At 39.4% G+C, this 26,864-nt stretch overlaps 1 pseudogene; it reads right to left on the bottom strand.

The window, feature by feature from the left end:
* LOC120534881 overlaps positions 1-26,580 on the bottom strand; it is a 67,193-nt pseudogene extending 40,613 nt beyond the window's left edge.
* Between the last annotated feature and the right edge of the window lie 284 nt (positions 26,581-26,864).

Raw genomic sequence — 26,864 nt, 5'->3', positions numbered from 1 at the left:
TTAAGATGAGCCCATACAAGCTTATCATTGCCAAAGCCACAACTTTCAAGAACTGTCACGATTCATCTTTTGGAAATATTCAGTTGCCTTTAGGCTGTTTGTAGATATTCTAGTTAAGCTCTCACTTTGCACTACCCTATCTCTAGCCTTCGTGAATATAGTCATAAACTTAAAAATGGGTATCTTTTAAAAATTCTAAGTTATTACTGCCATAGATACAAACAGGTAGCTCATTATTATTTATAAAATAACTTACCATAATATTATTAGACCCACTTAATCCAGTTTAGTGCATCAAAGGGTTGGGCCCAGTCCTGGCAGCACTGGAAGCAAGGTAAGAAACTGCCCTACTCTCATTCATGCACAAACTCTCACTCACTCACTCACTCACTCACTCACTCACTCACTCACTCACTCACTCACTCAAGCAGAGCCAATTTGGAATCACAAATGAATAGTCCTATTATAAATTAAACATTTGTTTATGTTTTAATAATCAGGTTGCAAAATACATGGACATAGGTTGTAATGAATTTCAAATCATTATTTAAAGAAGCAGGCCCAATTAAAATTAAACTATATACATAGAGTCCTTCTGACTAAGTTGATCTTTTTTATATTTTCATTAATATATATATATTAATGTTATATATATATATATATATATATGTTGGATGTGTTTGGCCTTGTGTGAAAAAGTGTAGACTTGTACATGAATGTGCCCTGTGATTAGCTTGCTTTATGTCCCGGGTTGGGCCCTACCTTGTTCCAGTACTGTTTGGTTCAACTGTCTGTATCTGGATAATATAGATTTACTAGTAACAAGAATGTGCAATTCCATGGTCATCATCTACTCTATTTTCAACTTTGAAAGTAGATCTGTATTTAGAGTAAGAAGAACACATTCATCCTGTGGCAGAGTAAAATCCATTAATAACATAAAGAGAGGTGAGAGAGGTGAGCATCTACCTGAACAGAAGACTTCATGTATATACCATACATACTGGCAAGATATTTTCTTTAACGGAAATATTTTAAAAAGTGAGTAAAAAAATAAATCACACATTAGCAGCCTGTATGTTAGTGGCATTTTTACTTGGTAGATTTTATTCCAAGGTTTTGTGAGGTGTTCACTGTATGAATTCCTTTAAGAAAAATAGCACAATACAAACTGAGATTGCTTCATGCCAAAATGGCGAAAAAATATATTGATGAAAATAAAAAACTCCTGAAGCAGAATATGTAGAGAGACTTGAATAACTGCCATGCAAACTTTCACTTTTCACTTTCATATTGCAGAATATAACTTCAGGGGTCCTATGAAAAGCTTTGTAAGAGCTCTCGAAAGGACCAATGATCAGTACTTACTGTTGACAGTTCATTAATGGCATCTCCTGTCTTTTGCCTCATGCAAGCAACAAACAATGCAGAGTCCGTGTCATCACATGCAGTGACAAGATATTGGTTTGAATCACACCCTGTGTACTGTCCGTGTTTAGTCTGCATGTGCTTTCCATGTCTGTTTGAATGTTCTCCTACGTTCCAAAAAAATTGGGTTTTGTCTGGATATTGTATATTCCCCCTCCATGAGTGAGGGATGGTATGTATGTCAATTTCTTCTGAGATGGACTAGCTCTCCATCTAGTGTTGTTTCCTGCCTGGTGTTCAGTGCTGTTGGGATAAGCACCAGTCCTCTGTGACCTTGAATTGGACTACATAGGTTTAAAAATTTGATTGATTTATTCAGCACTTACACATTTGATATATTACAAGAGAATTCTAGAATTTCAGATTTCCAAAATCAGCTTTATTACATGACAAACTTGCATGACACCATAAAGATGCACATTAATTCTGACTGAATATTTTATAATAAAAAGTAGAATAGATTATACTTCTGATTTGTTTGGTCTAAGTGATTTTACATGTACAATACAGACTTTACCTGATTAAAAAACAAAAACAAGGGAAAACTACTGTATGTATACAAAGGCAGTACCTACAAAACCTCTTCCTAGAATAATATTTGGAATATGATCACTGTAATATGGTGACTGTCAAAGTGACATTACCTGGCATAAATAAGGATTCCTCTCTCTGTCCATTAGTTTTCTGAGCCTCTCCCAGGCACATCAAACCCAAGTCAGAAAACAACATTACACACGATGCTGACCAACTATTGAGTACTTCTACACACTGTTGAGTACTTATGTTACATATGCAAACTGCATGAGTGGCTGCCAGCCTTTCGAAGGATAGTTACAGGGAAGGAAGATGGGTTTGTAGTGTCCTTAAACAATATTCTTTTTTTTCCCCTTAGCTTGAAGGACTGGTACACCACTGAACAGTGACAACACTGCAGACCCAATGATCTTTGCCCCATCCCTTCTGCCCTGGGACCAATTTAGGAGACAAGGCGAGCGAATGCCTGTCATCACTACCAACCTGGCCCTCAAAGAAAATGATACTTGCAAAAAGTAAACCATAAAAAAAGTAAGCCATCTAAAGAGGATAGCTCAAGTGGGCCACAAGTACTATATTTTTATTCTGTTTAGCTTCCAAGTGGGGCCAAAGTCTGATATATATTAACAGGGGACTACCATTCACCCCAAACTGCTAACACTGTCTCTTGATTGTTCTGTACAACACACACTCACAGTGAGACAATTTGAGAAAGGAATCTAATCTGAGGAAGGCATAGCTAAAACTGGGACCTCACAAACAGTACTCTACAGTATAGGCATGAAACTTTGTAGATATTAAGCAACTTATCACATTATCAATTGCTCAAAATTATATTGTAAGCACTAATTTTGCTTTACAGAAACAATGTTATTACTATTCAATTAGTAAATATTAAAAGTATTCTGCAGATAACTGTCACTACAGCCATTTAACTACACTAGGCTGACCCGCCTTTTAAGGCGACCGACTTTTAAGTTGACCACTTCTTAAGGCAATTCAATATGTAGATCAATTTGATATTTTATACAAACTCATTAATTTGGTTATATTGCATTTGAGCAGTATTACTTTAATACTCGTAGTTTCTGTTTTTTTTGTGATGAAATTTAAACTTTTTTTCTATATTGAGGTCGTCCTTTTGAACCCCCTGATATTTACTATGCGGTGAGGCATTTGTACTCCATCAACATTAATTATTTCCAGGGACATAATTTTGTCTATTTTTCCAGCGCATCGCGCACAAAAGCAAAGGAACGATGGGAGCACCAGAACTCTGCCCACATCATGTCGCTTCGTACTGCAAGCTGCAAGTAGTAAGTCTGTAATAAGCGGAATACCGCTACGCTTTCCACTCACGGAACGGAAGGACAATCCCGACCGCTTTCATATAGTAAGAAAGAAGAAGAAGATATCGCACAGTCTGGAGTAGAAAATCATCTTTTACCTGGAAAAATGAAACTACAAATCCCATCGTGCATTGCAAAATAGATGGGGCAAATGTGAAACTCCGCGCCTGCGTAGCACGCACGGGAGGGAAGGACAATCCCGACCGCTTTTATATAGACGGATACTCTGTCCAGGATGTATTGGTGACAATTATTTCCTGAAGGTGAAAGAAACACTTTTATAATTGACTGGTTATTTACAATAAAATAATTGCTGTGTTGTGACTTTATTGTTTTGTTTGACTTCTTTTGTAAGAACTCCAGGGAAGAACAGGACTTCACTTTCAGATATTGCCTTGTGGAATAAACCCCTGGACAAGGGAGAAAAAATCTGAAAAAAATCAGAATACAACATTTTGATTAAAGTTAACAAATGTATTAGTGATAATGTATTTACTGAATCATGGTATGCTGTTTCTCATTTGTTGATTTCAAAACCAAAAATCTCCCTCTCTTCCCCATCTTTTAAAAACTGTTTTTAAATAAATCAACAATTTATTAAAACTTCCTCAAAAGCATTCTTTATACATTCAAAATATTGAAAACATTTGTTCAGAAATAATGCACAGTCCCTTAATTGTAGTTTATTTCAAGAATAACAAATGTCATGAATGCATGCATACCCGTCAGAGGATCACCTTCTGCGTTTATTAAAGGTAAATAATTCCAAATAATACCAGGTGGTGCAGCTGCTAACATCTTTGTCTCTTCTGTCATTTTCAGCAGCGAGAAGAGGCCCACCGATGGCAATTAACCCTGGCCGTAAAGACTAGCAGGCAATAAAAGAAAGGATGCCCAGGCGAATGCTGTCTCAAATCGGACCTGCATTACGATTAACAAGAATGACTTCTGTCACAAAAAGACTAAAAGTTCGATTGAGATTCCCGTTTAATTCTGACCGTTTTAACGCCATTGAGTGTTGTTTTTGTTTAAAGTTATTGTGTTGGATTAAAAGGGGTGACCCGGCTAACATCCAAACACTATCGATACATGACGAGTGCCCTTCCAAATTCTCCACTCAAGATTAAACACAAAGCGACTTGATGTGTTTATGTTGCTGTTGACATTTTTACAACATTTCCAAAAAGAAATGTGTTTAGTGGTGGCAATGCATGATTCCAGACAAACATGTGCTTTGTATACCTGATTAAGTCAAACCACCTAAAATGTCATGGAGGCCAACTGTAATGTCATTAACACTGTGCTAATAATAATTAGCAGTGTCTGGCTTGTCAATTTTTAAAAGCATTGCAAATAATAATGTATTTTGTGAACTAATCAATAAGCAATTTTATATAAAAAATAATTAGCGTGTTATGAAATGCAAGTATGGTTGGAAGCTCTGAAAAACAGTCTGATGAAGTTCATGTTCTGCCACCCAAAGGTACAGAAAGGTATTTTTTTTTTAATTAAAAAGACTGTGAATTGAAACATAGTCAATAAAATCAGGAAACAATCATTTTATAACCCCAAATATCCATCCATCCATCCATTTTCGAACCCGCTGAATCCGAATACAGGGTCACAAGGGTCTGCTGGAGCCAATCCCAGCCAACACAGGGCACAAGGCGGGAACCAATCTTGGGGAGGGTGCCAACCCACCGCAGGACACACACAAACACACCCACACACCAAGCACACACTAGGGCCAATTTAGAATCGGCAGTCCACCAAACCTGCATGTCTTTGGACTGTGGGAGGAAACCGGAGCGTCTGGAGGAAACCCACACAGACACGGGGAGAACATGCAAACTCCACGCAGGGAGGACCCGGGAAGCGAACCCGGGTCAACCCCAAATACTAAATCAAAATTCTTAGTCAAACTGTATACAGAGAATTGTTAATAAGGAAGCAAGTACAGAGGAAAAAAATTCACTTAAAAGTGTTTTCAAATTGTATCTGCAATCTCGGACAACCATGCAGTGTATGATGCTCACCTTTATGCATTTGACCTTGTGATGTCACAAGTCACACACATTTCCAGGTGACTTGGCCTAACAATGGTACAGCAACTGTCAACAACAATTCTTCAAAATGACAGCACCGGAGAATGCTAAAAATGTTTTACGTTATAAAAATTAATCTAAAACAAATGTCAGGAATAGATCAGTTGTGCTTCAGAAACAGTGTCTACACATAGAAGTTTTGATAAAAACCTAAGGAAAAGTTAAACAAAATAGCTAAATATAACAGTTCCCAGAAAACCTCAAGGCTGAAACAGATTACGTGGGCCTGTAAATACAAGTGTTTTTAAGTCACATGGGAAAAGAAAATCGATACTTTTACAAACTGCAGGTTAGTATTCACTTTTTAACTTATGTATTCAACTAATGGCCAATTTGATTGAGAAATTTGACTTCAGAAGCTATAGAAAGTATCAACAAACTTTGACAAGTTTAATACTGGAATGCCTTCTGATGTTCTGAAGAGACCATTATTTGTGCATGAGCTTGTTAGCTGTAGTTTCTGACCATCAGTATTAACAGGCTGGGGATATTATTTTAATTACTCTGTCACTAATAACTAAGGAGCTGCCACCACAGGAAAGAAAAATACTTGAAGCTGGTAGGCAGCATGAGCTACAACTAGAGAGTTTGCACAGTTTGACATCTGCTTGTCAATGATGTCACCCTGAATGTTCTAACCAGTCAGTGTTTTAAATGTATAATTATGTACTGTAACACTGGAGGATTCTCAACACCTTCCTTAAAATAAGTACAAAATAAAGTGTGACAAGTCAAGCTTGATTATGTATTGTATGTTTCACAGTGAGTGCTATAGTAAAGTGACAAATGTTCTTTTACATAAGGAATGAAGAAGGGCATCGCACGTCCATAGCAGCGGACTGAGACAGCAAAACTCAGAGTAGTGAATCGAAAAGGTACTACAATAATGTGTAAATATACAATTTTTGAGGTAAAAAGTCAGTTTCATATTACTACAAGAAAGCTAGAGGTTCACAATCTAAATCTGGGAATAAAGGAGCTTTACCGAAATGTACAGAAATGTAGGTATAGAAAGTGGGTTCCAAAAAGCTTCCTAAGCATTTATATGGGTTTAAGTAGTGTTACACTTCCTGGGCTGTAGCAGGACCAGAACTCTAGATTGAGGCAAACCACATGAAAACTTAATCCTGCCCAATATCATGAAAATTACTAGCCAAAATGTGAAGAGCTTTTCATAATCATTGATAACAAATCATGAAAAATACAGGGTTAGAGTCCTTGGTTGAAATGTTGTGGCCAAAAAGGATAAGATCAGGAGAGATTATAAGTGGCTTCTCTCCCTCTCCACTATTTAAGGTCCTTGAATGTAGATATATTCTTGAGTGTTTGGTTGTATACTGTATGTGAAAAGCGAAGTTCAGATAAAAGATTAACCAATCAATCTGCTAGATTAACTAATTTACTAGGCATAACCATTTAGAGAGACCTATGCTAATATATTAAAGGCATAGTATTTCCGACCCTGAGAGTGAAAGTTAATGTTCATCATAGCAAATGGTAGCAGAAAATAAAATATGCTCAAGTTGTTGACAGAATTTAACACCAAACACTGAAGTTGCTCTCAAGGATGATTCTGAGGTTTGTTGCAGTCTGTGTTTGAAAGTAGGTATGCATAATATCAAGAGGATTAGTGATTTATCTTGAACTGTGCATAAAATGCCATAATGTAAGTAAATAATAGGTTTACTTTGTTTGTGTATTTCTAACCCCAGCTTTGCCTAAGCTGTACCATTTTAAAAGCTACATCAATAACTATACCCAATCTGCACAGGTACAACGTACATCCCCATCTTGACAGTGTAATTTAAAGTATCCATGTTTATAGACCTGTGCTTGTATGCCATGCTCTTCTCAAATTTTTGAAGTGGATTTTTTTCCATCAGACTTGTGTTCCTGACCTCCAGCATTGTGTTTGTTAACCCGTTATGCTCTGAAGGGTTTTTGGTATTATTGCATCTAAATTACATGCCCAAAAATAAATGGTTATAGTTAGTAGTGAGTGCAATTCTCCAGATTTTTAAAAGAAACTATTTATATTATTAAAAACCTTTGTTTACACCAATACCAAAAAAATAAAAACACATAAAAAATTACTCTTTAGGGATTTCTTTAAAAAAAATGGATTTTACAGTGCAAAACTAAGACATTTTATGATGCACAACCCTGGAATCTATTAACTTTCAGTGTACCAAGTTCAGATATATCCCATAGTTTTGCAAAGTACTGTTTGGCATAAGATGTCTGCCTTTTTGGAAACATTTAGCCTCTTGGACCAAAGCAGTCTTTCAATATAAAAATTGTAGCTATATTTTTTAGAAAACAAATAAAGCTGCATGAGAGTTGTAGTCCGGAAGTGCAGCACTGTTAGGATCCCATAGGGACGATAGCGGGCTCTGCTGGGGGGGGGACCTCACTGGCTTTTGTATAACCCAGAAGTACTTCCAATACTGGCCAAGTCATAGCACTGGAGGTGCTCCTGGGTCCACTTTAAAAGGAGACCACTGCCATAGTTCTAGGAGTCAGAGTCAGGAGGCAGTGGGCAAAACTCAGCAGAGGTGAAGAAGGAGGAAGAATTGTTCTTTTATTATGCTTTATTTGTGGCTTATACATGTGAGGTGATTGTGAAATGGGCTTTGGTGGAATAAAAATACTTTGTTTTATTCACTGAACATCTGTTGAGTTACTGTGTCTGTGGTGTGGGTCTGCCTGCCCCCCCTTGTAGTCACAATATGTATAATTATGTACTTAACCAAAACTTTAGTTTCAATATGATTTTTCATGCCAGTCCTTGTAACAATGTCTGTTTACCGCTATACACATTGTACAATAATTGGAAGTTTTTGTGCTGCAATCAACCCACTGTCTCCTGTCTTCTGTTGTACTGGGTGGGCATGCAAAGAAGTTAAAAATGGAAGAGCACTGCTCAGAAGACTAACATTGAGAGAATGTGCAGCAAAAAGCGTTCAGATATGGTAATTTAACCTATGATGTTTGAACTGTAAATGTGCACACTGCAACGCTTCAAAGTTATACTAAACAGTAAATCGAGCTTAGCATTGACTCTTTCAGAAAACATATTCTTCATACTGTATTTGTACCATTAGCACTGTGTAACTTTTATAGCACTTCCTCAACTGTATGTTTTCTTTTTTGAGGAAAAAGACATTTCCGTAACAAACTTCAAGACTTACTGCACATCAACCAAACAATCTGCATATATTCTCACTGAAGCTTGCATGTAACAATGCATAAAAATGCGTATGGACAAGCTGTTGCATAAGCAATATATTTCCTATTTTTTATGCATAACTGTGACATAGAGTACAAGTGACCAATCATAAACAACTATATATCACTGAAAAGGTCTGAAACACCCCAATGGCAATGAGTCTTTTACTGCATGTTGTGCGACATAGAAGTGATCTTTGATAAAAGATGACACAGCTGTGACGTGCTGCCTGCCTCGGCATATATGTGCACAAATCATATATTTTACTAATGAAAGATAGCTGACAACATGGAAACTTATGATTTCTTTGAAAGAAGATACCCCTGAGTATGTAAAAATACCATTATTGCTTTTGATTGACTTGTGGGTTTATTGTAACGTACATAAACAACTGAAATATGGCAGAACACTTTGCACCCAAGTTGATTATTTCACTTTTCTTTTCATCACATGCATGTTTGATGATGTGCTGACTCCTACCTGGTGTAAACTTCACTTTGTCTCCAAGCTACTGCCTTGCTTGCTTTTGAATTTATACAAAAACTACACATCATGAGGCTGATGCAATCTAAATATCTGGGAAAGATCCAAATGGAAAAAATGTTAACCTTACACTTAAATAAAAGAAGCACTTTGAGCATTAGGTCTAAGTTTTCATATCTGATACCACATATTCATGGTGGCATTATGATGAAAAGAATCAATTGATACACAAACCATGCATAGCACAGATGTTCAAAAAAAGTTTGTAGGTACATTTTTCAGTGATACTTCAAGAAGTAGCTTTTAACTACTTGTGTTGACCACTTCAAGCCAAAAAGCTGATCAATATGTCTAAAGTCAAGAATTTGCAACTGATTTATGGGGCAAAACAAAACTAATAATCATGAAAAAAATCGTCAAAGCTTGAAGATTTTCACATACAAATGAATTATCAAGAATAAGTATTCTTTTTAACTCATTACTCAAGTCTTAAATAGAAGGCTATATATAATAGCAACAAACACCATGCTGTACTCGTCCAAAATGCCAAGTAACATACACTTTCATAATAACCTGTAGGGCTGTAAGAATGAACATCAATATTCAAATCTATATTAAAAAAATATTCAAAGGCAAATGCTGACATTTGTTTGTAAAAGAACAGTCCATTTTTTACCTCTAATTATCAGTAATTTTGGCTTCCTGCTACTCCAGACATGCTACGCTGCAATACTTTTGTATTTTATGTGTTTTACAAAATTGCCGATTAGCTTTTTTATAGTTTTTAATAGTTAGTTAGGGCAGATTTTTCTACTACACTGCTCTGCTTTTTGGTTAATCAATGCATTAACAACACATTCTAAAGCCTTCTCCAGTGTTCCAGAAATATGGTTTTGATCCTGAGTCTGTTCTGTTTCGTTTTTGGTCCTAAGATTCCTTTCTCATTAACCATAAATGGAAATAACTGCCATATTTTTGATTTTCATTTTATTATTATGATGGCTTTAAAATCCCAATTTTAAACAGCATTTTCAATGTCAGGAATGCATGCTTAGCTACCTTAACCAACATGTGTCCTTTGGAGGCTAATGACTTGACATGTAATTTCTAAAGCAAAGGGGAATTAAAAATTAAGGTTGTATGTGTTATGTTTTTGAATATATTCAAATACTTACATATATTTTTAATATGAGTATTTAATCACTAATTTTGGTATAATTTGACTGCCCAAAAACACAGCTCTGGCAATGATGTGCTATAACTGATAGGAATGATAATATAAACAAAAAAGGTATAGCGCAAAATACTTTTTTTAATCTTGATAAAAGGAGAAAATTGTTTCCTCAACTAGAAAACCCAAACTGCAAATCAGTCAAACAAAAACAAATTAGCAATAGACAAATTACTTCTTCTGTTATCTAGCCTAATTCTTCCTTGAGAAGAATGTTGAAAAAAACTATGTTAAAAACAACAAGGCAACTGTTATACAGTATATGGACAATGTAGAGGTCGCACTAGTAGTATAATCATAATTCATAATGCCATGAAATTCTGACTTGTATGTCCAGCCAACATGCATCAGCTATGTGTTAGAAAAGGGTTTTCAAGATGGAGTATTTCAATGCTGTTGTGAGACTGAAAGGATTAAAAAATATGTTCATCCTATAACTTTTAGGTGAGTGGAAACTAAAGAAAGAATTAAACTATTTTACAATTGGTGTTACAAAATAGGTGGACCCAACCCAGTAAATTAAACAGTGATGAAAGGAGCAGCATGGATATTAGGTCAGCCTCTGCAGTTACCCAGAAATATTAACATGTCAGTACATACCAGAGATGAAACACTGCATCCTCCAGCTGACTCTCCAAAAATAGTGACAGAGTTTGGGTCACCTCCAAAATTATTAATGTTTTCTTGAATCCACTGCAGTGAAGCCAATTGATCAAGTATACAATATTTCTATAATGTTTTTTCTATAAACTTAATCATACCTTGTCAAAAACAGGGATACTGGGACATGCTTCTGGGGCAGATCTGCCAGGTGAATCATGTAGAATGGTTGGAAGACTGTCATGTAGACTGAAGGAACATGCAGCCACAGTTTTGGTTGATCACATTTTAAGTGAACTGTATGTTTGGGTATGATGCCATTAGGTGCCATTCCTACCTCATTAACTGATCACTAATGCACAGAAGATTGGTGATTGAATGTGGCATGCTTGGTGTAAGAATTAGAAATGATTAATCTGAAGTCCTTATCCTCTCGCAAACAATGCTGGCTTAATCTTTGCATGTGAGAGGGTGTGATGGTGCGAGTTAGGTCTATGCTTCCACTCCTGTTTGGGAGCCTCTTGAACCCACCACCATCAATAACATAACCAAGGAAAATTAGGACACTCATATAGCAAAGGGTTAGGTGTAAAGGTGCTCAGTGGTTTAATTTAAAACAAGCAAAACAAATTCAAACAGTGTTCAAAGTGCTGTCCTTAAAAAAGTCTTCAATAAATAAATAAATCTATAACCTGGGCCAGTTCTAGACAGGCATATTTAAGGGGGCAGAAAGAAATGTGAAGGGGGCACATGGTGACGACGGTGGCAGGAAAGGGGTGGTGGTGGGGGTGTTCTGGATAACTGTTTTTGTCATGTAATTGGATTGCACTTTGTCAGGCATCTACCCTAAGCCATGTCCAACTTGGGTGTCCCACCTGAAGGCTAAGCTCTGTGTACCTCTTAGGGTCACTGAGGCACGCAAACCCCCTGACCACGATAAGGTGGCAATCCCTCAGGAGGAAAACTGAAAAATAAAACAATAAAAAATAAAATAAAATATTCTTCATCAGATTATAACAACTAAAAACATGACATTTACCTTAATTTTATGGCCTATATCAAATATATTCGAACCCAACAATAACACTTCTCACTATTGCCAATATTAACAAAACTAAAAAGGGTAGGCCAAGTTATAAAAAAAAAAAATCAATTCACCAAGTCTTGAAAAATCCATCTATCCATTTTCCAACCCGTTGAATCCGAACACAGGGTCACAGGGGTCTGCTGAAGCCAATCCCAGCCAACACAGGGCACAAGGCAGGAACCAATCCCGGGCAGGGAGCCAACCCACCGCAGGACACACACAAACACACCCACACACTAGGGCCAATTTAGAATCGCCAGTCCACCTAACCTGCATGCCTTTTGACTGTGGGAGTAAACCGGAGTACCCAGAGGAAACCCACGCTATCACGAGGAGAACATGCAAACTCCACGCAGGGAGGACCCGGGAAGTGAACCCGGGTCTCCTAACTGGGAGGCAGCAGCGCTACTTTTCAGAGACTGATGGGGGGAAATGGTAGGGTCACCAGAGTCTGTATGGCCCAAAGTTGAGAGCACAACACTTTGACCATGGTGTTTGCTCATCGTTCTCCTTCTGTTTGTTGGATGTGACTCATCCTCAGTAGGAGATGACACTCCCCAACAGTCATCCTCACGGATGTTTTTTAAGGAGTCCAGTGCTGCACTAACAACCTCAGAAGCACTGCACAGATCAACTGACTGAGACTGTAGAATAGCATTTGCTGGTTTCAAGACACCAAGCACCCGCACTAGGAACTTTCCAATCTCAAAGAAGTGATGCCTCTTAATTTGGCATAGCAGGCCTGATGCCTCGGTGCACAGATCAACTGCAGCATCATCATCCTCTGTCATCTCAGATAGGATACTAAGGATTTGTTCTTGATTGTCCACAGTGCACCTTGTCACCTCATAGTGGCTTGTCCATCTGATCTCAAGCAGCTTTTTTAGACATGGTGCATCATGTTTATTGAGCACATAGTGGTGGTGAAAAAGTTGTAGAGTGAACTAGATAGGCTAAAAAATCTTTTTGCACATGGCTCACTCTGCATGGCATGCAGAACCACTAAGTGCAGTTGGTGGTTGTAGCAGTGGATATATGGGACATATCTGTCAACCCTCTTTTGGAGAAGAGCTTGTACACCACCTCTAACCCCATCATATCACTGACTCAGTATACTGTCAGCACTGTAGCCAGCATCACAAAGGTGTAACAGGATCACAGAAGTGATGTACTCTGCATCAAGTTGTTACAAGTCAAACAACCCAATAAGATGCTCCTCTGGCATGGAATTTCTGACAAACCGTATTATCACAGACAAATTTTCCACATTGCACCTATCCCTGGCCCTCATCACTTTTGAGGCAAAACCCTACAGAATCAGCACTTTCATATTTTTCCTGACCTCTCCAAGCATCATGTCAGCCAGTGTTTGGATAATTTCATTTTGGATATCCTTAGATGTGTACAGTATTCCCGCGCTATATCGCGCTTCGACTTTCGCGGCTTCACTCTATCGCGGATTTTAAATGTAAGCACATCTAAATATATATCACAGATTTTTTGCTGGTTCGCCGCTTTCTGCAGACAATGGGTCTTTTAATTTATGGTACATGCTTCCTCAGTTTGTTTGCCCAGTTGATTTCATACAAGGGAAGCTATTGGCGGATGGCTTAGAAGCTACCCAATCAGAGCATGTATTACATATTAACTAAAACTCCTCAATGCTATAAGATATGCTTCCCGCGCGGTGCTTGAGATTGTTTGCTTCTCTCTATCTTTCTCACTCTCTCTGCCTGACGGAGGGTGTGAGCAGAGGGGCTGTTTGCACAGAGGATACGGACTCTCCTCTACAAAATGCCGCTTTATCGCGGTGCTTCTGCATACTTAAAAGCACGTATTGATTTTTTGATTGTTTGCTTTTCTTAGCGAGCGCTCTCTCTGACATTCTCTGCTCCTGATGGCGCTCCTTTGAAGATAAGATATGTTTGCATTCTTTTAATTGTGAGAAAGAACTGTCATCTCTGTCTTGTAATGGAGCACAGTTTAAACGTTTGACTAAAGGGTGTTATTTCATGTCTAGAGGGCTCTAATAATGTTAAAAGGGAGGGAGAGTTTATAAGGGCTTAAAATATATAAAAATAACCATACAAACATATGGTTTCTACTTCGCGGATTTTCACCTATCGCGGGGGGTCTGGAACGCAACCCACACGATCGAGGAGGGATTACTGTATTTTGCATTTTTTGGGATACCCTTAAAAATGCTTGCTAGCTTCTCATCCTTCTCTAAGGTATATTTCATCAGTTTTAGAAAAATACCTTAAGCAATGTCATCATCATTACCCGCTGCATCATGTCTCAAGATTTCTGCAGTCCCACGGAGCCCCAACTCATTTACACAGAGAAACCTTAGACCACTACCAATAGTCTTGACATAGTAATGTTTTTTTTCAAGTTGTGTTTTACCAACCAACATTGAATCCACAGTCCCCACTGTGGCCTCTCTGCTTTTATGCTCAGTCCAGATTGTTGAAGCATGCACATGGTTGTGGCTGGACACATGCCACAGTAGCCCCTTGTCTCGATCAAGTGCTGCTTTCCAATTGTTAAAACCAGTTAAGGTAAAACTGCATACCTCTCTTTAACAGTACTGCCATATTTCTGACAGGGGAAACAGAAGCATGCGTCCTGCACAACAGAGTACTCCAGCCATGGTCGTGTGTGGTACCAGGCAGGATTGAATGATCTTAAGGTTGTACCACCAAATACACGTTTGGGGTAACTACCCAGTATTGACTAGGATGGAGTATTGCCATTTAAGTCACTGGGTAGCTGAGCGGGTTGCTTTGGGGAAGCAATTGTTGGCAGAGGTACAGGAGAACCAGTGCCTGTTGATGCCACAAGAGTAGACATGCCAGCTGATGTCTCTGATGTACCAGCAGCAGCATCATTGCTACTGCTATTGGTACAAGCAGGAGCAGCGCCACACTTTTTAAAAGCTTGGAAGAAAGGATGCATCTCACAGCATTAACTTTCCCTTTGTGAGCTGCTGGAAGCTGGGATGGAAAGTGAATAAGCTTTACTAAAATCAATGTGATTACATCAGTATATGAAACAAGAAAATTGTTGAGTGCAGAGTTGAAAGCTGGAGCGGGGCTTTGTGTCGGGGTCTGACAGACAGACACATGTCCTCCAGTCGGCTCTATGCAACAGACGGGCTGACAGTGGTGCTTGTAAGATCGAGAAAGAAACACTTCTCTACCAGACTGAGACTGTGAGAAGAACAACGGACTTGTCTCCCATTGTACAAATATAGATGTATTTTTTAGTTGTTGTTAATTATCTCATGAGTCGCTATTGTGGAAAAAATCCAAAACAGCTTGATCAATCTGGTGTACGTGACAAGAGCCATGCAGACCCTGCTTGCCCATGGTGTACGTGACAAGGGTCATGAAGACCCTGCGTGCCCAAAGTATGTGTGCTAAGTGCTACTTCTTGTTTTAAGGTTACTACACAAAAAACCACAAGTGTGGACTCATCGAGCCCCAAACTAAGGAAACTAAGAGATGTATTCCACCTGTAGATTTCTGTTAGTGCTGATTCAGGCTAATATTTTGAAATACTTGTGTAACTAAAGTCATAAGACAAAAGCCCTATAAAAATTTGGGACACCAACCCCTCGGGGCAGACGAAGGGCAGGTGTCCTAGGACTGTGCTTCTCTGTCATTTTACCTTTGCCTGGTGTGTATCAATTAAAGATTTTTACTAACTCCAATTATATCTCTCTGTCTTCAGTCACAAGAAACAACACTATAGAAAAAGTGTCCACACTATGATTTTGACGACAGAGATTTGCTGCTTCCTTAAAGCCTCCCGCTGTTGACAAACTCATTTTGCTCTGCTCTGCCTACTGAGAAACCTAACACCGGGTCATTTGCATACTAACAGTGATTGGATGTTTAGCTAGGGGGAGGGTGAGTGGGGGATCTCTGCGGAGTGCTGTGTGAGCTGCGCACAGATCACGGAGGGAAAGAGCGAAGAGGTGAAACTAATCATCTCATTTGTGCCTTTTCCAGTGGATTTTTCAGCTACTTTAGTAAGTCTTGTCCATATTCAGTTTGTGGGTAATCTATTATTTTCTTTCTCGACTTCTAAAAGTTTGATTTAAGGGGGCAGGACGTTTGTTTAAGGGGGCATTGCCCTCTCTTGCCCCAGCATACAGCCGGCCCCGCTGCTGACTCGCATCTCGTACTCCAGTCCACGGCTCGGGAGGCTGCGGAGCAAAGAACCTTAACGGTCCAAGCGGTGGTTTGGCAAATGGGATTCCGAGGTACTGGTGAATTAGTCGCTCAGTTCCTTTCACCTGGGTTACACTGCCCCTTAAGAGGCCAAACTGTGTAGACACCACTGGGTTAGCAGAGTCGCCACCTAGGAGACAGACAATCAATAAAGGTGCTTCAAGAGTTTATGAACACATCTGACTTCTACAACATGACAACACACAAGCAAAATAACGAACCCAAACTTAATTTCTATGAGACAGATCACGAAATTTCGACCTTTTTCATTGTTATTTTTAAACATTTCCGTAAGTATTACATTTTCTAAAATGGTCCCCATACCTACAAGATTAAATGCCAGTGCTGCTGTCCAAAAAATAGTTAAAAACAAAATAGTTCTGTCCAGTGTTCACTTTCCAATTAGTCTCTTGTTGTGCGAGAAATGACAAGAAGATTTTAGTTACGGTTGAGGTCGGACACTCCCACCTGGGTTGAGCTCTGTGCGCGTTAAATTTTAATCCTCATATACTTGGAGAGTGGTGGCAGTAGGCTACAGAAAAAGCGTCAGACGGCTGCAGTTAGCTCGTTAGCGTAATAGCGCCTCTGCGTTAAACGTATGGACGTAAGGACAAAATGCAGATGTTTGCTAAATGTATGCAGTATTTTATTGGTATCAATCAGTTTATATATTAACTAGAAATGTCAATTCGCTTAGTTTATGGTTTGGAGTCTTACTTGGCGGAACTCGACGTGCATAATGGGTTTTATTCCACCAGTGACGAATCACATAGCACTTTTATGAAGCTCGTAGGATACTGGACAAAGGTTATAAAATTTTGCTAATAATTTCGCAGTTACAGTTAATAGGTTATCATATATTCACATTCAAGTATGTATTTTACGAGTATTATATGTATATTTGCCATCCATCCATTATCCAACCCATTATATCCTAACTACAGGGTCACGGGGGTCTGCTGGAGCCAATCTCAGCCAACACAGGGCGCAAGGCAGGAAACAAACCCCGGGCAGGGAGCCAGCCCACCACAGTATATGTATATTTGTTTTAATGAATTTCACAATTAATGGTAAATGATGACAAAGAAAACTAGAAGTTTACTGCAGTTACTAGGTAAATTAAAGTAAATTACTTAGCATTTTATAACTGAGTATATATTATTTACACAATGTGTAAACACAAATATAATTGAATATTACAAAGGAATATAATAAATCAATTAATTGTTTGATGGTAGTTTCATTTTGCAAATAAAATACCGCTTTTAAAACATACAGTAAATAGTAATAATAGTAAGTTTAATTTCAATGTTTTGCAATTGCAAAAATACAAATGATTGAAATTCAGATTTGTTTCTGTTCTTGACTTCATCTTTATGAACTTAGCAACAATTTCTTTTAAATTAACAGTTTGGGCAAGTTCATTCTCCACTGATAAGGATGCTGAGAATCATGTGAAAAAGTGAGTACATACACCCCATGGAAACTGCTGAACAGGCCTACATTACATCTTAGTACATGCAGTGCCTGTACAGAAAAAAGCTGACCAGCTTTAACAAATGACACATAAAACTGACATGGTGTATTCAACCTCATAATCTAAATGAACAAACATTCAAATTTGCCACTTGGAAAAAGTATGCAGACTCCTACTTTTGTCACCACTTCAAATCCCTAAAATTAAATCTGGTGTTCCAGATTATGATTAAAACCACCTTAGAGAGAATGCAGGTGCTACCTGTCTTGTTTAAACCACTGATACTGTATGTAGGGTCTGGTGTTCTCTTTGTTATTGACGTATGGAGTGTCATCATGCCAAAATCGAAAGAGCTCTCTAAGGCTCTCTGAAAAATAGTTTGGATGCCTATGAGACTGGTTAAAACGATTGCCAAATTATTTGAAAGCAATCATTCCACTGTAAATATACCTGCAAGTGATATAAATTTCAAACAACTGCTAATTTGTAGGTCTGGCCAGTGTTTGATAATGAAAGACATCTTCAGAATAAAACAAGCATTATAGCAAGATTAAAGTTTGCCATTGAACATAAAGTCAATGGCCAGGCCTTTGGGAACAATGTGCCCTGGACAGACAAATTAAAGAAAGAGTTATCTGATCATAGTAACAGGAGACATGTTTACCACAAACCAGAGACAGCATTTCAGGAGAACAATCTCATAGCAACTGCGAAGCATGGTGGTGGAAATGTTATGGTTTGAGGTTGCTTTACTGCAGTCATCGAGTTAATATGAATTCAAGTGTGCTTGAACAGAACGTGAAGCCATCTGTTAGAAAGATGAAGATGAACCTCAAGTGGTCCTTTTATTGTAATAATGATCAGAAGCACAGTAGCAAATCCACCAGGGAATACAGTTAGGTCCATAAATATTTGGACAGAGACAATTTTTTTCTTTTTGGTTCTGTACATTACCACATGAATTTTAAATGAAACAACTCAGATGCAGTTGAAGTGCAGACTTTCAGCTTTAATTCAGTGGGGTGTAGTTAAAAAAAATTAAATGGATTATGGACTGGCCTAGTCTAAACCCTGATTTGAATCCCATTGAAATGTTGTGGCAGGATTTGAAATTGCCAGTACATGCTAGAAAACCCACAAACATCTTATAGATACAGGAATATTGCTTGGAGGAGTGGTCAGAAATATCACTGATGATTTCAGAGACTGGTGAACAGTTATGCAAAATGCCTACTAGAAGCTATTTCTATTAAAGGAAGCAGTAATAGCTTATGAGGGTGAGGCACATTTACCTTGTGTTTTTATTAAAGGATATATTTATCTGCAGGCATTGTCTGCATGAAAATCTACAGTTTGGATGTTCAAACGTGTTGAAAAAAAAAGTTTTCTATGAGGTATACTAACTTTTTCACATTACATCTAGAATGTAGGTCCCAGGAAGGAAGGACAGACAGCATGGGCTAGGATAAAGGATGGGGTCGTATCCGGCCAGGAGTCCATAATGGATGGACTGGGTGAACAGGCTTACCAGGAGCAGTTCATTTCAGCACGACAGGTGGCAATGTTCCTCAAGGCTGGATCAGATTAGGTCACCTGCAAGGTAGCATTGGACTCAGAGTCCGGAAACTTAGCCCTGTCTGGGTCTTTGGATACCGCTGCCTGGAGAGGACTGCCCTGGATTCCACATGACCCAGAAATGCTCTGGATGACCTGGACAGGAGACCAGAAGCTCTTCCCGGGTCTAGTTTAAAAGAAAGCCCAATGCCTAACTTTCACGGAGTCAGAGTCAGGAGGTTGTGGGCTACACTCTTGGAGGAAGAAGGAAGAATTGTGAATGGTTTATTTTGCTGGAGATTGTATGTGGAAGGCATTTTGTTCAATACATATTATTTATTTGAACCTGGAATTATTTTGGGTTTTACTGAATCTGTGGTTTGGGATACAGTGGTGACTCCTAGTGGGTTCAATATATAAAATGCGAAGTTCTGCTAAGAAAGGGCACTTCAATATATATTATATATTATATTATATATTATATTAGTTTTTAGGGGTAAAAAAGCCTATTATAGAAAAATTAAATAATCCAAAATTTAAAAAATACCTTGACAGATTTTATTGAAATTTGGTAGCATTATAGAAAAACAAAATTAGTTGAAAAGCATCTTTTTATTTGTTGATATTTATAAATATTATGTTAACTTATGTACTCTTTACGGTGCTGAGAGCATGCTTTATGCAAGTGAAGGACACAGCAGAAATGATTGATGGGCAATACTAATACCACCACTAAATAACAGGTGGAAGGGTAGGAAAAAAGACACATGATCATGTTGTAAAATGGAAAAAGAAAGTTATGTAAAACTCAAGGAAGATGCAAAACTCAAGTGTTAGAAAGCACTGTTTTTTGCTCTTGACTTCTACTGGCTCTCATCTTGGTGGCCTGTTCCACTTTCTCGACCTCTACTCCTGGTTACGGCACTGAAAACCAACGCCTAACCCCAGCTCTTCACTTTTTCAATCACCATGCAGCAAGTTCCAAGGGAGACACTTCTGCCTTACATAATGGTACTTATATTTGTAATGCTCCTCACTCTTCATGTTAATACATCAGTGTAACACATAAGGTAATGAATGGCACATCTGTATATCTATTTAAACCACTGCTTTGCATATACATTCACATCTGTGAACTTTAAATGGGAAGCACATACAACCGATCAAGAAATGATCTAACACAGAGATGTTTTCCTCATGAACAGTTTTATATAGCATGTTCAAGAGTAAACAGCTCCAAATAAAAGACCTAATAATATTATTACTTTGACTGATGCCTTTATCCAAGGCAATTTCCAACATTTGAGATACAATTGTTTACAGTTTTCCAATTGTAGCACAGACAGGTGAAATGACTTGCTCACAAGTCACAGTAGCAGGATGTGAACCCACAACCTCAGGGTTTGAAATCCTAAGACTTAACCACTGAAACACACTGCCTAATAATAATAGTAGCTTGTGGTGTTAAAAAAAATCTATAAAGAAAACCACTTAATCAATTACACATTACTACTGACATACCTCAGAATGACAGTTGGTTCTTCAACGGCCCAAATCGTTGTCTCGTTACTGTGCCCCCAATGTATCGTTGCCTCTATCTTCCTGGGCTCCTTCCTTACAGCTCTATGCACTCTTGGCTGCCTCGCTCACTGCCTGCACATTTATGCCCCTGGCTCTCTGTCACACTCCGATCACCTGGAGTCAGATACAGCACAATCTTCCCCACTTTCCTCAGTTCTGTGAGATGATCAAATGCCAGGATCCTGGACCAAGGTCAATGGATTTTTAGCAGAGATGAAGGACCTCCAAACTGCTTGTAGATAAGTTATTTCTATCTCTGCCCCCTCAACAGTCTGCGCTGGCTCCTTTAATATCGGTTTCTGCTGTTCTGATATACCACAGATACCTGAACATCTTGTCTCTGTGAAGTCTGAAAAGCAAACATTACACTACTACACTGTGAAAACTATTAACAAAAAGGGTATACAGGTATTTATATATTAAATAAATAAACTGATTAATAATAATGCAGATTTTTGTTGATCAATTTTTTTTTTTTTTTTAAATCATGTAGTTGTATAAGACTTCTAATTAAGGATTCTGAAATGGAAAAAAATGTTTTTGCAGAACTTGAATATATTTTAATATGCAGTTTTCTGTGTTGGAATTCAGAAGCTGCTTTGACTTGTATATCTGGCTGCATGGAATAGTCGTCATAAACATTATCATGGATTACATTGATTATTTAAGTGCATTATGATTTAGTACTGCTGATTGAAAATAGACTGGAAATTAAATGTTTAGGGCCAGGCCTGAAGAATTTTTAACCATTCAAGAAATAAATGAAGAAAAAAAGATAGTTTAACCAGTAAAGTACTCCATTTTGTAAAGCTTTTTCTAATGTGGATTCAGTAGTAAGGTGACTTCAGTGGGAATAGCCAGTGAGGGTCCATATGTGAAAGGTGTTTGGTACATCAATACACAAAGAAGTCTGGGTGACTTCAGAGGATTTCTGGGAAATCATTTATACGGTATATATCCTTCTATATAAAAGCGGTCGGGATTGTACTTCCATCCCGTGAGTGCTATGCAGGTGCGGAGTTTCACACACATTTTGCAATGCACGATGGGATTTGTAATTTCCAGGTAAAAGATGATTTTCTACTCCAGACTGTGCGATATCTTCTTCTTCTTTCTTACTATATGAAAGCGGTCGGTATTGTCCTTACGTCCCGTGAGTGGAAAGCGTAGCGGTATTCCGCTTATCACAGACTTACTACTTGCAGCTTGCGGTACGAAGCAACATGATGTGAGCAGAGTTCTGGTGCTCCCATAGTTCCCTTGCTTTTGTGCGTGATGCGCTGGAAAAATAGACAAAATTATGTCTCTGGAAATAATTAATGTTGATGGAGTACAAATGCCTCACCGCGTAGTAAATATCAGGGGGTTCAAAAGGGCGACCTCAATATAGAAAAAAAGTTTAAATTTCATCACAAAAATAACAGAAACTACGAGTATTAAAGTAATACCGCTCAAATGCAATATAACCAAATTAATGAGTTTGTATAAAATATCAGATTGATCTACATTGTTGAACGTTGAATTGCCTTAAGAAGTGGTCAACTTAAAAGTCGGACACCTTAAAAGGTGGGTCAGCCTGGTAATTCACTAAGGCCTTGTTCACACGGGCGTTAAAATCGAGCGTTTTTTTTGCGTTCGTAGCGTCCGGTGAGCACGGATCAAGCGCCGAGTGTTTTCTACACGTAGGAGTCAATGAGAGTGTTCACACAGGCTTTGGTGACGTGCATTTGTCCGGAAGCACGTTTATACGGCATCAAAAAAACGTTGCATGCAGCTTTTTCTTGCCGTTCAAAACCCAACGAACGCAAGGAAACCGCTTCTAGTTCGTTTTCTGTGCGTTTATTTTACGCTTCGGAGGACCGGATATTTTTATGTTTTCATATACAACATATATATTTTCATATTGCTTATTTTATTTTATTGTCTCATGTAATTTGTAAACCATGAACCTATTAATTTATGTTCTAATATAATATTTGATAACGATTATGTAGGGGGGGCAATCCATGGCGGGGGCATTTCAGTGCATAACACCGGTGTAAGCGCACACTCGACTACTGTTTCCTTACCTCAAAGTGACAAGTAGTCTCTCTTCGGGGCTAACACCAAGTCGCATATTGGTTGATCGGCGTGCAATGTGGCATTGCACCAGCTGCAGCAGACAATCAAAAGTGCAAACCGACATCCGACAGTAATTAAAAAACTTGCGCAGAAATTTTCACATTTCTTCATAAAGCACAAAAAAACTTCCTTTAACCCGGCGTTGTGCAGTCAGAGGATGAACCCAGTAGCGGCGGCGAATTTTTCTCACCCTACGTCGCCGTATTACGAGTATTTTTAAAACAAGAAGATTAATATTTAACATAGCAAAATGGTCCATATAGAAAGGAAGCACCTCAAATAAAACGACAAGGGCTTTCATATCCAGTTCCCGACACTGCCTCCACAGGTTAACACACAAACTACAATTTGGGCTGCAGGCTGGCGTTAGACAGAGACAAACGAACGCCGGTGTAGAAGCCAATCGATCGCCACCACAAAATGCAACATAAACGTCTAGGACAGTGATGGTGAACCATTTAGAAACCAAGTGCCCAAACTGCAATCCAAAACCCACTTATTTATCGCAAAGTGCCAACATGGCAATTTAACCTGAATACCACCTATAACTGAACACCAGCATAACCAAGGAGCTGGTGGTGGATTTTAGGAGGCCCAGGCCCCTCATGGACCCCGTGATCATAAGAGGTGAGTATGTGCAGAGGGTGCAGACCTATAAATACCTGGGAGTGCAGCTGGATGATAAATTGGACTGAACTGCCAATACTGATGCTCTGTCTGTCTATCTATCTACTGAGCTTTTAGTTTAGAAAAGCAACTCATACATTAACATCTTTTGTCTTAAAAGAAAAACATAATAACGGAGCTTTCAATGATACAAACAACTTTTTGTTGAAAGGTAAAAGTTTGCATTCGGTATGCTTTTGAACAATTAATGTGCTTTTTGCTGTTGTATGCATGCTGATAATTTGTCTAACCTTGGCTCATACTTTGTAAGTTTGAGAGCAACACATGCAGCACTCAGGTCATCTGTTAGTCTGTTTCTGGTGTCAGATTTGATTTAATTCAAAGCTGAAAACAGCTGCGCACAAGCATAAGATGTTCCAAACAAAGTAAGGAAAGCAATCTCAAGTGCATTGATTGACTTAAGATTATTTGGCAGAGAATTCCACACTTTAAGGATTTCATTTTCATAACTAACTGTGCTGTCCTTTGTCATCCCTTGATCCTCTCAAGTGTTTCACGCAGGTCTTCCCTATTAAGCTCCGCCCCAAAGCTTCCATTATATATTACGGGGTCGTGGATCAGGTGTGGCGATTAGCAACTCCCGGCAATAATTACAGATGCGGACGACTCCTCACCTGTGTGCTTAAGCGAGGATTGCCCGCATCACAAAGCTCCCGGAAACCGCTCCGGCCACTCTACCTTAACCCCCTTTAAGCCGCGAGTGCGGCAATTATCTGTTAAAACTGGCCTTTTCAATTTTGAGCTGTGGACCCGCTATACCACATCCCCTCCAACCCCACCACGGGAATGACAGACTCAAAAGGCTGCAGTCCGTGCCGCACACTTAAGCAGCATGTGTGCCGCCTGCCTTACCCCAGACAGGAGAGGAAGGAAGCGCTCCCATTGGGCTGCTGGGCAGAGGGGCGGGTGATGTGAGAAAAATCCTCCGGCGCGTGAAGAGGGGAGCGGTGAGGGGAGCAGCCCGGCCCCGCATTCCTCTGGCTTTATAGTAACGAACTCTGTGCTTGGGCGACGGCGCGCATGCCCACTGAGAGGGCTCTGAGTGCCCCCTTTGGCACGCGTGCCATAGATTCGCCACCACTGGTCTAGGACGTTCAGAGCAAGTTCGTTTATCCAAAAACTTAACGCCTGTGTGAACAAGGCCTAAGGCAAGTCACCCATAGAAAGCACGCTGGAAGGGGCGTGGATTCACTAAGCCGCCGACAAGTAAGACACCTATGGCACACGCAGGAAGGAGCCACGCCCACCAGCTCCAAGACCATTGGATACGACGACAACTTGCAGAGCCACGCCCACCAACTCGGATGCGATGACACAGAAAAAACGGCGTCATTTATATTCGTCTGTCGTAGAGGCCACATATGTACCTCCGAGCCACGTTGACTGTTTCTCACGGAGATGAATCGCCATATGCAGCGTGTAAAACGGTTTGCGAGGGGTATCCCATGGGATCCTTAAAAAAATCCTTTACAACTGAGGTTAAAACACAATGAAGTCAGCAGTATTTAAAAAACAACTTTTCGGTTACGACGCACAACCGCGTGCACCATAGCAGACCGTTTTAACTGTTACATACTGCAATTCGCATCCGCAACAAACATGCGTCTTATTGGATGCTCCTGCACGAACATGGAAGATGTTTCCCTGCCTACCAACACTCCTTTTTCACCGGCCCGCGTCTACCCTCGCTCTCTAGGCATTCACACTGTCTGCCCATGTGCCCGGATGCAAAAACTCACCGCCCACTCAGTTAGTCCCTTTCGTCTGTGCTAGGAGTCCACATGCACGTCTGAGCCACGTTGACTTTTCATTATTCTTTTCGGTTTTGACACCCGACCACGTCCACCATGAAAAACCATGCGAAAGGAACAACGAAGCCCTGCCCAGAAACTCTACCCCTCCTCCCACGTGCTCGGGAACGCTTCTCAGACCTCTGCCCGCCAACTCAAACAGCTCATCAAACACATACTCACTCGCTTTGGTCTGTGCTGCGGTCCAAATCCAGCTGTGAGCCACGTTGACTATTCTTTTGCCCTCCATGGCTACCGCTTCAAATGTATTTCATGGAAACAACACTTCTTTCAATGTTATAGAAATTCCTGCTTCAGGTAACTGTTTGTTTTTGTCAGTTGGGTTTTTTTGGAGAAATGTCATTGACGCATTTGTTGCTCTCAAACTTCGTAAAATGGCTGTTAGTTTTGTTTGCCAACATTGGGATAACTTTGGTGATGTGGTCTCCTTTGTTGTTGGTCACAGAGGCATTGTTATGCAGTCTGCTCAACAATACGCTGACTACATGAATACGTCCGGAGTCTATGGTGTCGAGGCAGAAATTGTGGCAACGTACCAAATCCTTCCAGCTACCATCAGCATTTACTTCCAAGAACGTCCTCATGCCTCTCCTCGAGTTTAGCCTACAATCTGGCCCAGCGTCTCTTAATATCCCTGATCTTTAGCAGTCCTTTGGATCATAGCCATTACGAGATTCTCATGCCTCTCAAATACCCACGTTATAACCTTCTGGTGACATCTTTTGACTCTGTCGGTATGTGCACACCCACTTGCTCGCCACACTAATGTGACGTCACCTGCCCACTCTCCTCTTCCCGAAAAACATTTAAAGACACACTCCCCTGAACACACGCATTCCACACAGGACTTTCAATGCACCTATTTTTCCAAAAGCTTCAGAGTGCACAGATATCTGAACGCACATTTAAAAAAACACAACACTAATGATGCAATGTGAACATTGCCAACAAAGCTTCGAGACAACTCGCGCTCTCAAAAAACACTTACGAACTCATTCCAATCTCACCTTCAATTGCACATTTTGTACCGAGGACTTCACGGGTGAGATGGATCTCCACAACCATATGCAGATCCATTCCACACAAAGATTTGTATGCAAAATTTGCGACAAACAGTTTCACGCACGCAGATACCTTACTAACCATCTCAAAGCACATTTAAACACCCACTCCACTGAACAAACGCATTCCAAACAGATCTTTGAATGCACGAGTTGTTCAACAATGTTCCGAGTGCAGAGATTTCTCAACATGCATTTAAAAACACACTCCACTGAACAAATTATGCAATGTGATCATTGCCAGCAATGCTTCGACACAACTCATTCCAATTCCTTTCAGTGTCAACA

The sequence above is a fragment of the Polypterus senegalus genome, chromosome 9 (genome assembly GCF_016835505.1).
Source record: "Polypterus senegalus isolate Bchr_013 chromosome 9, ASM1683550v1, whole genome shotgun sequence".
Taxonomy (NCBI): Eukaryota; Metazoa; Chordata; class Cladistia; order Polypteriformes; family Polypteridae; genus Polypterus; species Polypterus senegalus.
Note: the sequence above shows the minus strand (reverse complement) of the source record. Positions and strands in the feature narration are given on the sequence as shown.